This window comes from Triticum urartu, chromosome 2, assembly GCF_003073215.2.
Source record: "Triticum urartu cultivar G1812 chromosome 2, Tu2.1, whole genome shotgun sequence".
NCBI classification, from domain to species: Eukaryota; Viridiplantae; Streptophyta; class Magnoliopsida; order Poales; family Poaceae; genus Triticum; species Triticum urartu.
In genome coordinates, this window is record NC_053023.1 from 109,708,673 (window position 1) to 109,717,993 (window position 9,321).

Here is a 9,321-nt window from a genome sequence, read left to right on the forward strand (position 1 = left end):
GAGAGTGCGTATGATCCATGGACTCAACATTAGTCATAAAGAACTCATATACTTATTGCAAAAATCTAGAAGTTATCAAAGCAAAGTACTACGCGCATGCTCCTAGGGGGATAGATTGGTAGGAAAAGACCATCGCTTGTCCCCGACCGCCACTCATAAGGAAGACAATCAATAAATAAATCATGCTCCGACTTCATCACATAACGGTTCACCATACGTGCATGCTACGGGAATCACTAACTTCAACACAAGTATTCTTTAAATTCACAACTACTTAACTAGCATGACTTTAATATTATCACCTCCATATCTCAAAACAATTATCATGCTTCAATCTTTTCTTAGTATTCAACACACTCAAAAGAAAGTTTCACAAATCTTGAATACCAAGCATATTATTATTAAGCAAATTACCATGCTATTAAGAGACTCTCAAAATAATTTAAGTGAAGCATGAGAGATCAATAGTTTCCTTAAAACAAATCCACCAATGTGCTCTAAAAGATCTAAGTGAAGCACATAGAGCAAAATTATAATGCTCAAAAGATATAAGTGAAGCACATAGAGCAAAAGTATAACGCTCAAAAGATATAAGTGAAGCACATAGAGCAAAACTACTTAGCTCAAAAGATATAAGTGAAGCACATAGAGTATTCTATCAAATTTTAATTCATGTATGTCTCTCTCAAAAGGTGTGTACAGCAAGGATGATTGTGGCACACTAACAAAAAAAGACACAAATAATACAAGACGCTCCAAGAAAAACACATATCATGTTGGTGAATAAAAATATAGCTCCAAGTAAATTACCGATGGAAGTGGACGAAAAGAGGGGATGCCTTCCGGGGCATTCCCAAGATTTGAATTTTTGGGGTCCTTGGATTATCTTGGGGGTGCCATGGGCATCCCCAAGCTTAGGCTCTTTCCACTTCTTGTTCCATAATCCATCAAATCCTTACCCAAAACTTGAAAACTTCACAACACAAAACTCAAAATAGAAAACTTGTGAGCTCCGTTAGCAAAAGAAAACAAAAGACCACTTCAAGGTACTGTAATGAACTCATTCTTTATTTATACTGGTGTTAAACCTACTGTATTCCAACTTCTCTATGGATTATAAACTATTTTACTAGCCGTAGATTCATCAAAATAAGCAAACAACACATGAAAAACAGAATCTGTCAAAAACAGAACAGTCTGTAGTAATCTGTAGCTAGCGCAAGATCTGGAACCAAAAAAATTCTAAAATAAATTGCTGGACTTGAGGAATTTATCTATTAATCATCTGAAAAATGAATTAACTAAATAGCACTCCTAAAATAAAAATGACAGCAGTTCTCGTGAGTGCTAAAGTTTCTGTTTTTTACAGCAAGTTCAACAAGACTTTCCCCAAGTCTTCCCAACGGTTCTACTTGGCACAAACACTAATTAAACACAAAAACACAACCAAAACAGAGGCTAAATAATTTATTTATTACTAAACAGGAGCAAAAATCAAGGAATAAAAATAAAATTGGGTTGCCTCCCAACAAGCGCTATCGTTTAACGCCCCTAGCTAGGCATAAAAGCGAGGATAGATCTAGGTATTACCATCTTTGGTAGGCAATTCTTAAATTAGGCATCTACCATCTTTAGGAATTTCTTTCTATTAATTATCAAACTTTTAGGCACAAGATCGAAAAATTCATTTGTAATAAATGGTTCCTTAATGATAGCAAAAAGATTGGGATGAATACTTATGGATTTAAGATCCGCAGTGAAAGATCGTGGATGTCGCCTAGAGGGGGGGGTGAATAGACGTTTTAAAATAATTACGGTTTAGGCTTGAACAAATGCAGAATAAACCTAGCGGTTAATTTGCCAAGCACAAAACGTAAAACAACTAGGCTCACCTATGTGCACCAAAAACTTATGCTAAGCAAGATAAGCAACTATGTGATTGCAAGATATATGACAAAGAACAATATGGCTATCACAAAGTAAAGTGCATAAGTAAAGGGCTCGGGTAAGAGATAACCGAGGCACACGGAGACGACGATGTATCCCGAATTTCACACCCTTGCGGATGCTAATCTCCGTTTGTAGCATGGTGGAGGCACAATGCTCCCCAAGAAGCCACTAGGGCCACCATAATCTCCTCATGCCCTCGCACAATGCAAGATGCCGTGATTCCACTAAGGGACCCTTGAGGGCGGTCACCGAACCCGTACAAATGGCAACCCTTGGGGGCGGTCACCGAACCCGTACACTTTGGCAACCCTTGGGGGCGGTCACCGGTACCCGTCAAATTGCTCGGGGCGATCTCCACAACCTAATTGGAGACCCCGACGCTTGCCCGGAGCTTTACACCACAATGATTGAGCTCCGAACACCACCAACCGTCTAGGGCGCCCAAGCACCCAAGAGGAACAAGCTCAAGGGTACCAAGCACCCAAGATTAATAAGCTTCTCAACTTGTAACTTCCACGTATCACCGTGGAGAACTCAAACCGATGCACCAAATGCAATGGCAAGGGCACACAGAGTGCCCAAGTCCTTCTCTCTCAAATCCCACCGAAGCAACTAATGCTAGGGAGGAAAATGAGAGGAAGAACAAGAAAGAGAACACAAAGAACTCCAAGATCTAGATCCAAGGGGTTCCCCTCACATAGAGGAGAAAGTGATTGGTGGAAATGTGGATCTAGATCTCCTCTCTCTTTTTCCTCAAAAACTAGCAAGAATCCATGGAGGGATTGAGAGTTAGCAAGCTCGAAGAAGGTCAACAATGGGGGAAGAACACGAGCTCAAAGGATAAGGTTCATTGGGGAAGAAGACCCCCTTTTATAGGAGGGGGAAAATCCAACCGTTATGTGCTCAGCCCGCACACTAGCGGTACTATCGCTCCACGAGCGGTACTACTGCTCAGGTGGAAGAAACAGGGAAAAGGAGCAACAAAACATGAACCTTGGGGCGGTAGTACCGCAGGAGACAGCAGTACTACCGCTGGGTTAAGCGGTACTACCGCTCCCTTCGGCGGTACTGCCGCGCAGAACGAAGGGTAAAGGGAAAGAGGGAACTGGGCGATACTACCGCGGAGGAAGGGCGGTACTACCGCTAAGGAGCGGTACTGCCGCACTACTGCCGCAGCAAGGTACCGCACAATCCGACATAGAAAAAGACCCCTCGAAACGATGCGGTAGGGACCTGGTAAGCCAGCGGTAGAACAGCTGCGGAGTCACTGCCGGCACTACCGCTGCGGAGCGGTAGTGCCACTTGTGACCCCTCAGCGGTACTACCGCTGGGTACCACGGTACTACCGCTGGGACCCTGACAAAACCACACTCAAGAAAACAAGAACTGCCATAACTTCTGCATATGAGCTCTGAATTGAGCAAACTCAAGCTTGTTGGAAACAAGACGACGAGTAGCATCAAAACAGCGAGGCAGGGGAGGTATGCCTAACAAAAAGAGGAGTGAAACCTCCAACCGAGAAGAATCGGCAAAACCTCCAACATCGAAAACATCATAGAAGAGGCATGCGAACTCCGTTTTCGATGAACTCAAGCTTGTCATCAAGATGACCATAAGCTCTAAGATTCACAAAGAGAACCAAGCAAGAACCGAGAAAGATGATGCAAGGATGCAATGGTTTGAGCTCTCAACGAACGATACGACCAAGATACTCATCGAGAGCCCCCCTTGATAGTACGGCAATCGATCCTATAACCCGGTCTCCCAACTACCATCATGAGACCGATAAAATAGAAAACCTATCAAGGGAAAACCTTTGCCTTGCACATGGTCCACTTGAGCTAGATGATGATGATCTTGACTTCCTCAAGTTGGACCACCTTTCTTGATTGTGTTGGCTCGATGAAGACTAGTTGATTGCTCCCCCATACTCCACTATGGGTGAGCCAGTCTTCCGCACATATTCACATGTCCATTGTCACCACAATGGACAGCAAGCTTCAAGCATTTGATCTCTTCGTGATGCTCCACTTGAACTTGCACACCGCAACCTTTCTTGATTGTGTTGACTCCATGAAGACTAGTTGATTGCTCCCCCATACTCCACTATGGGTGAGCCACTCTTCCACACATCTTCACAAGTCCATTGTCACCACAAAGGACGACAAGCTTCAAGCATTTGATCTCTTCGTGATGCTCCACCTAAACTTTGCACACCGCAACCTAACCCCACAAAGAACCCTCACGAAGACCATGGGTTTGTACACAGAGCGTAATTGACAATGCTTACCATACCATGGGATCACTTGATCCCTCTCGGTACATCTTCTACGCTTTGTGGGTTGATCAACTTGATTCACTCCTTGAATAGCACCTTGGTAGACACAAACTCTCCTTGAAACCAACACATGTACTCCAAGAAAAGCCTATGGACAAAACCTTCAAATATAACTCAAGGCAACCATTAGTCCATAGAGATTGTCATCAATTACCAAAACCAAACATGGGGGCACCACATGTTCTTTCACGCAGTTTCCTTACTAGATGATTCACCCTTATTTTTAGGAACATACATAAGCTTGGCAATTTTAGTAGGAGGACTTGGAGTATTCTTTACGGAAGAAAAAGTGGTTCCCAAGTTTGTAATGATACCCTCAATATTATCAATTCTAGTAGAATCTAGGTTTATCTTCTCATTAACTACGGGTTCCTTTTCCTTAAGATTTTTCAAAGTTATTCCCACCTTAGATCCATATTGAGTAATTTGATTGTGGATCTTTTTATCTAGATTTTCAATCACTTCAATAGTAGCAACTTTATTTTCAATAATTTCAAGTCTTTGCATAACATGCTCCAAAGTTAACATGGTTCCATTAACCGAAAGAGGTGGTGAGCCAAATAAATCTAACATAGCATTATATAAGAATCAAAAGTATGGCTACCCAAGAAGTTCCCTCTGTTAATGGTATCGAGGATATATCTATACCAAGGATTAACACCTACATAAAAATTGCGAAGAAGAACGAAGATATCTATTTTGAGCATTGCAAATTCTATACCAAGCATCTTTTAGATTTTCTCCCTCCCTTTGTTTAAAATTTAGAACTTCACTCTCGGGAGACAACGGAGAAGATATAAGACTAGTCATGACAACAAGCAAAAAACTAGCACACGAGCAAACAAAAGAGGCAAACAGAGAGGGAGGATAGAGAGAGAGGGCGAATAAAACGGCAAGGGTGAATTGGGGGGAGAGAAAAACGAGAGGAAAATGGCAAATAATGTAATGCGAGAGATAAGGATTGCGATGGGTACTTGGTATGTTGACCTTTTGCGTAGACTCCCCGGCAACGGCGCCAGAAATCCTTCTTGCTACGTCTTGAGCTTGCGTTGGTTTTCCCCGAAGAGGAAGGGATGATGCAGCAGAGTAGCGTAAGTATTTCCCTCAGTTTTTGAGAACCAAGGTATCAATCCAGTAGGAGGCCACGCTCAAGTCCCTCATACCTGCACAAAACGATAGCTACTCGCAACCAACACGATTAGGGGTTGTCAATCCCTTCACGGTAACTTACGAGAGTGAGATCTGATAGATAGAATATTTTTGGTATTTTTGGTATAAAGATGCAAAGTAAAAAGTAAAAGCAAAGTAAAAAGCAAAGCAAGATTTAAGTGATGGAGATTGATATGATGAGAATAGACCCGGGGGCCATAGGTTTCACTAGTGGCTTCTCTCAAGAGCATAAGTATTCTACGGTGGGTGAACAAATTACTGTTGAGCAATTGACAGAATTGGGCATAGTTATGAGAATATCTAGGCATGATCATGTATATAGGCATCACGTCCGTGACAAGTAGACCGAAATGATTCTGCATCTACTACTATTACTCCACTCATTGACCGCTATCCAGCATGCATCTAGAGTATTAAGTTAAAAACAGAGTAATGCCTTAAGCAAGATGACATGATGTAGAGAGATAAATTCATGCAATATGAAATAAACCCCATCTTGTTATCCTCGATGGCAACGATGCAATACGTGCCTTGCTGCCCCTTCTGTCACTGGGAAAGGACACCACAAGATCGAACCCAAAGCTAAGCACTTCTCCCATGGCATGAACTACCAATCTAGTTGGCCAAACCAAACGGATAATTCGAAGAGACTTGCAAAGATAACCAATCATACATAAAAGAATTCAGAGAAGATTCAAATATTATTCATAGATAGACTTGATCATAAACCCACAATTCATCGATCTCAACAAACACACCGCAAAAAGAAGATTACATCGAATAGATCTCCACAAGAGAGGGGGGACTTTATATTGAGATTCAAAGAGAGAGAAGAAGCCATCTAGCTACTAACTATGGACCCGAAGGTCTGAGGTAAACTACTCACACTTCATCGGAGGGGCTATGATGATGTAGAAGCCCTCCGTGATGACGGCCCTCTTCCGGTGGAGCTCCGGAACAGGCCCCAAGATGGGATCTCGTGGATACAGAAAGTTGCGGCAGTGGAATTAGGTTTTTGGCTCCTGTTCTGATCGTTTGGGGGTACGTAGGTATATATAGGAGGAAGGAGTACGTCGGTGGAGCACCGAGGGGCCCATGAGGCAGGGGGGCGCTGTCACATCCCTGTGTTAGTCATGCATTAGGATTGGTTGAACATGTGCATCATGATTAAATTCCCAGAAATCTGAAATGGGATGACAGAACCCCCAGCACCCCCTGGAACAACTAGGGTTTACTAAAAACTTTTTCAATGAACTTGAAATGCCCTTCTAAAAAGCCCACCCTTTTTGTTTTGGGTTAAAACCTTTGAAAAAAATGGTGCACATTTTTCTAGGACATCTTAAGGTCATTGGATTAATTCTTATAGTATTTGCATTTGGGCATTTAAATGCTATAAAATATTTTAGATGCTCAAATAATCATAAACTAAAATGTTTGCTGTTGGATATATTCTAAGCAGTAGCCATGATTAATTTTATGATTTTTGGAAATGCCCTGGCATTTTTAATAAAGCCCTGAAGTTACAGAAATAATAGAATAAATAAAAAAATAGAAAAGGAGAGAGAAGGAACTTACCTGTCACCCTGGTCTGGCCCAGCTCGGCCCATTCCACTGGCTCGGCCAGTCATCCTCCTCTCGCCAGGAGGACGAGAGGCACGTGGCCGGCGCCCGCGGCCACACGCCGGCCACCTCCTGCTTCCGCCGACGCCCCAGACGCGCCTACGAGTGCCACGCACTCCCCCACGTCCCCCTCTCATTCTTCCCACTCTCCCCGTGGCTCTCTCCCCCTCTCTGGCTCTCTCCCCATTCCCTGCCGAGCGCAGCCGTCGCCGCCGCCAAGCACCACCGCGGCCACCGCCTCTCCCTCGCTTCTCTGACCGGCCCAGAGGCTCCGTCTCAACCCCCTCTTCCTCTCCGCCGAGCCATGCCGCCCCGGACGCCCCCAAACGTCATCACCACGGTCGTCTTCTACCTCGAGCAGCCAAGATCGCCGGCAACGCCCTGACGTCGTCTGACCTCCCCCGAACCCGTTGAGACGCGTCCTGCAATCGCCGTGAGCTCCTCTACCGAACCCCTCGCTCCCCGCCGTCTATTTCCTCCTCTAGCCTTACTAACCACCGCGGCCGAAGCTCGCCGCCGCCACCACACGTCGCCGTCGTGGCCACAGCCACGTTGGGTCGCAACCGAGCACGCCATCATCTTCAACGCACTCGCAGGAGCCCGTAGCACCCCCGCACGCCCCTCGTCGTGCCTGCTGGCGACTAGTTCGACCCCGCCCGAACTCCGGCCGACGCGGACGTGCTCGCCGCCGTCGTTTCCGGCCACCCCAGCTCCACCCACTGCCACTACTCGACGTGGCTCACTCCCCGCATCACGTAGATGGTCTCTGCCGTCCTTTTGGTCGCCGGAGTGCAAAACCCGCACCCCTCCGCCGTCCCTGGCCGTGCCGGCGACGAGCCCCGGGTCAACTCCGGCGAGTTTGACCCAGGTTAACCCCAGTTTGACTTCCCCTGACTCACTGACGTGTGGGCCCGAGGCCACTAATTAAACTAGGTTACTATTAGTTTAACACTAACTAATTTTAGTTAGTTAGTTGACACTGACAGATGGGACCCACAGGTCAGGGTTGACCTGGACCGGCCCGTTGACCCCTGACGTCACTCTGACGCAATGCTAACGCAGTAAATCCTTTACTGGAATTATTCTTATATAGGAAATTCCAGAAAATAGCCAAAGCTTCTAAAAATCATAGAAAATCAACCACAGCTCCAAATCAAACAAATTATATATGAAAAATGATCAGAAAAATTCAATCTATCCATCTGTAATGGTTTCATGCATGACAAAACAAGTTAAACTTGCTATTTAAGCAAAATAAGATAATGCACTAATAAGGCTATGTTAAATGAACTAACATTTGAATCTTTGATTCAAATAAGTTCATTCCTTTCTGTTTTAGCTTGCATTAGGCCAAGACACATTCATTTTGCCATGTCATAGCATGCATCATATTGTTGCATATTGTCATGTGTTGATTATGTTCGGTGTGTCTTTCGTGGTAGGTTCTGCCTCCGAGGATAACCCCGAGTATCGGCAGTACCCTACCACCACTACATCAGGCAAGCAACCCATTGATCATTCCGATACAAACCCATGTTCTCGCTTCTGCTCTTGTTTACTGCATTAAGACAACGCGATTCAAACTACTGTGTGCTACAGTAGTTGAACCCTTATCCTCTGCATGACCTGTCATTGCCACAGTAACTAGATGAAACCCACTAGCATGTGTAGGAGTTGATTGAGCCATGTATGTGTTTCCTACCTTGCTATGCCTGCTATGCTTAGAGTTGTGTCAGGTCTGGTTCATCTGGGTGATGGGCTAGAGTGAAATGATTATGTCGGTGTCGGTGTCAAAACGGGCGGATCTCGGGTAGGGGGTCCCGAACTGTGCGTCTAGGCTGGATGGTAACAGGAGGCAGGGGACACGAAGTTTTACCCAGGTTCGGGCCCTCTCGATGGAGGTAAAACCCTACGTCCTGCTTGATTAATATTGATGATATGGGTATTACAAGAGTTGATCTACCACGAGATCAGAGAGGCTAAACCCTAGAAGCTAGCCTATGGTATGATTGTTGATGTGTTTGTTGTCCTACAGACTAAAACCCTCCGGTTTATATAGACACCAGAGAGGGTTAGGGTTACATAGAGTCGGTTACAATTGTAGGAGATCTGAACATCCGTATCGCCAAGCTTGCCTTCCACGCCAAGGAAAGTCCCTTCCGGAAACGGGACGGAGTCTTCAATCTTGTATCTTCATAGTCCAGGAGTTCGGCTGAAGGTATAGTCCGGCTATCCGAACACCC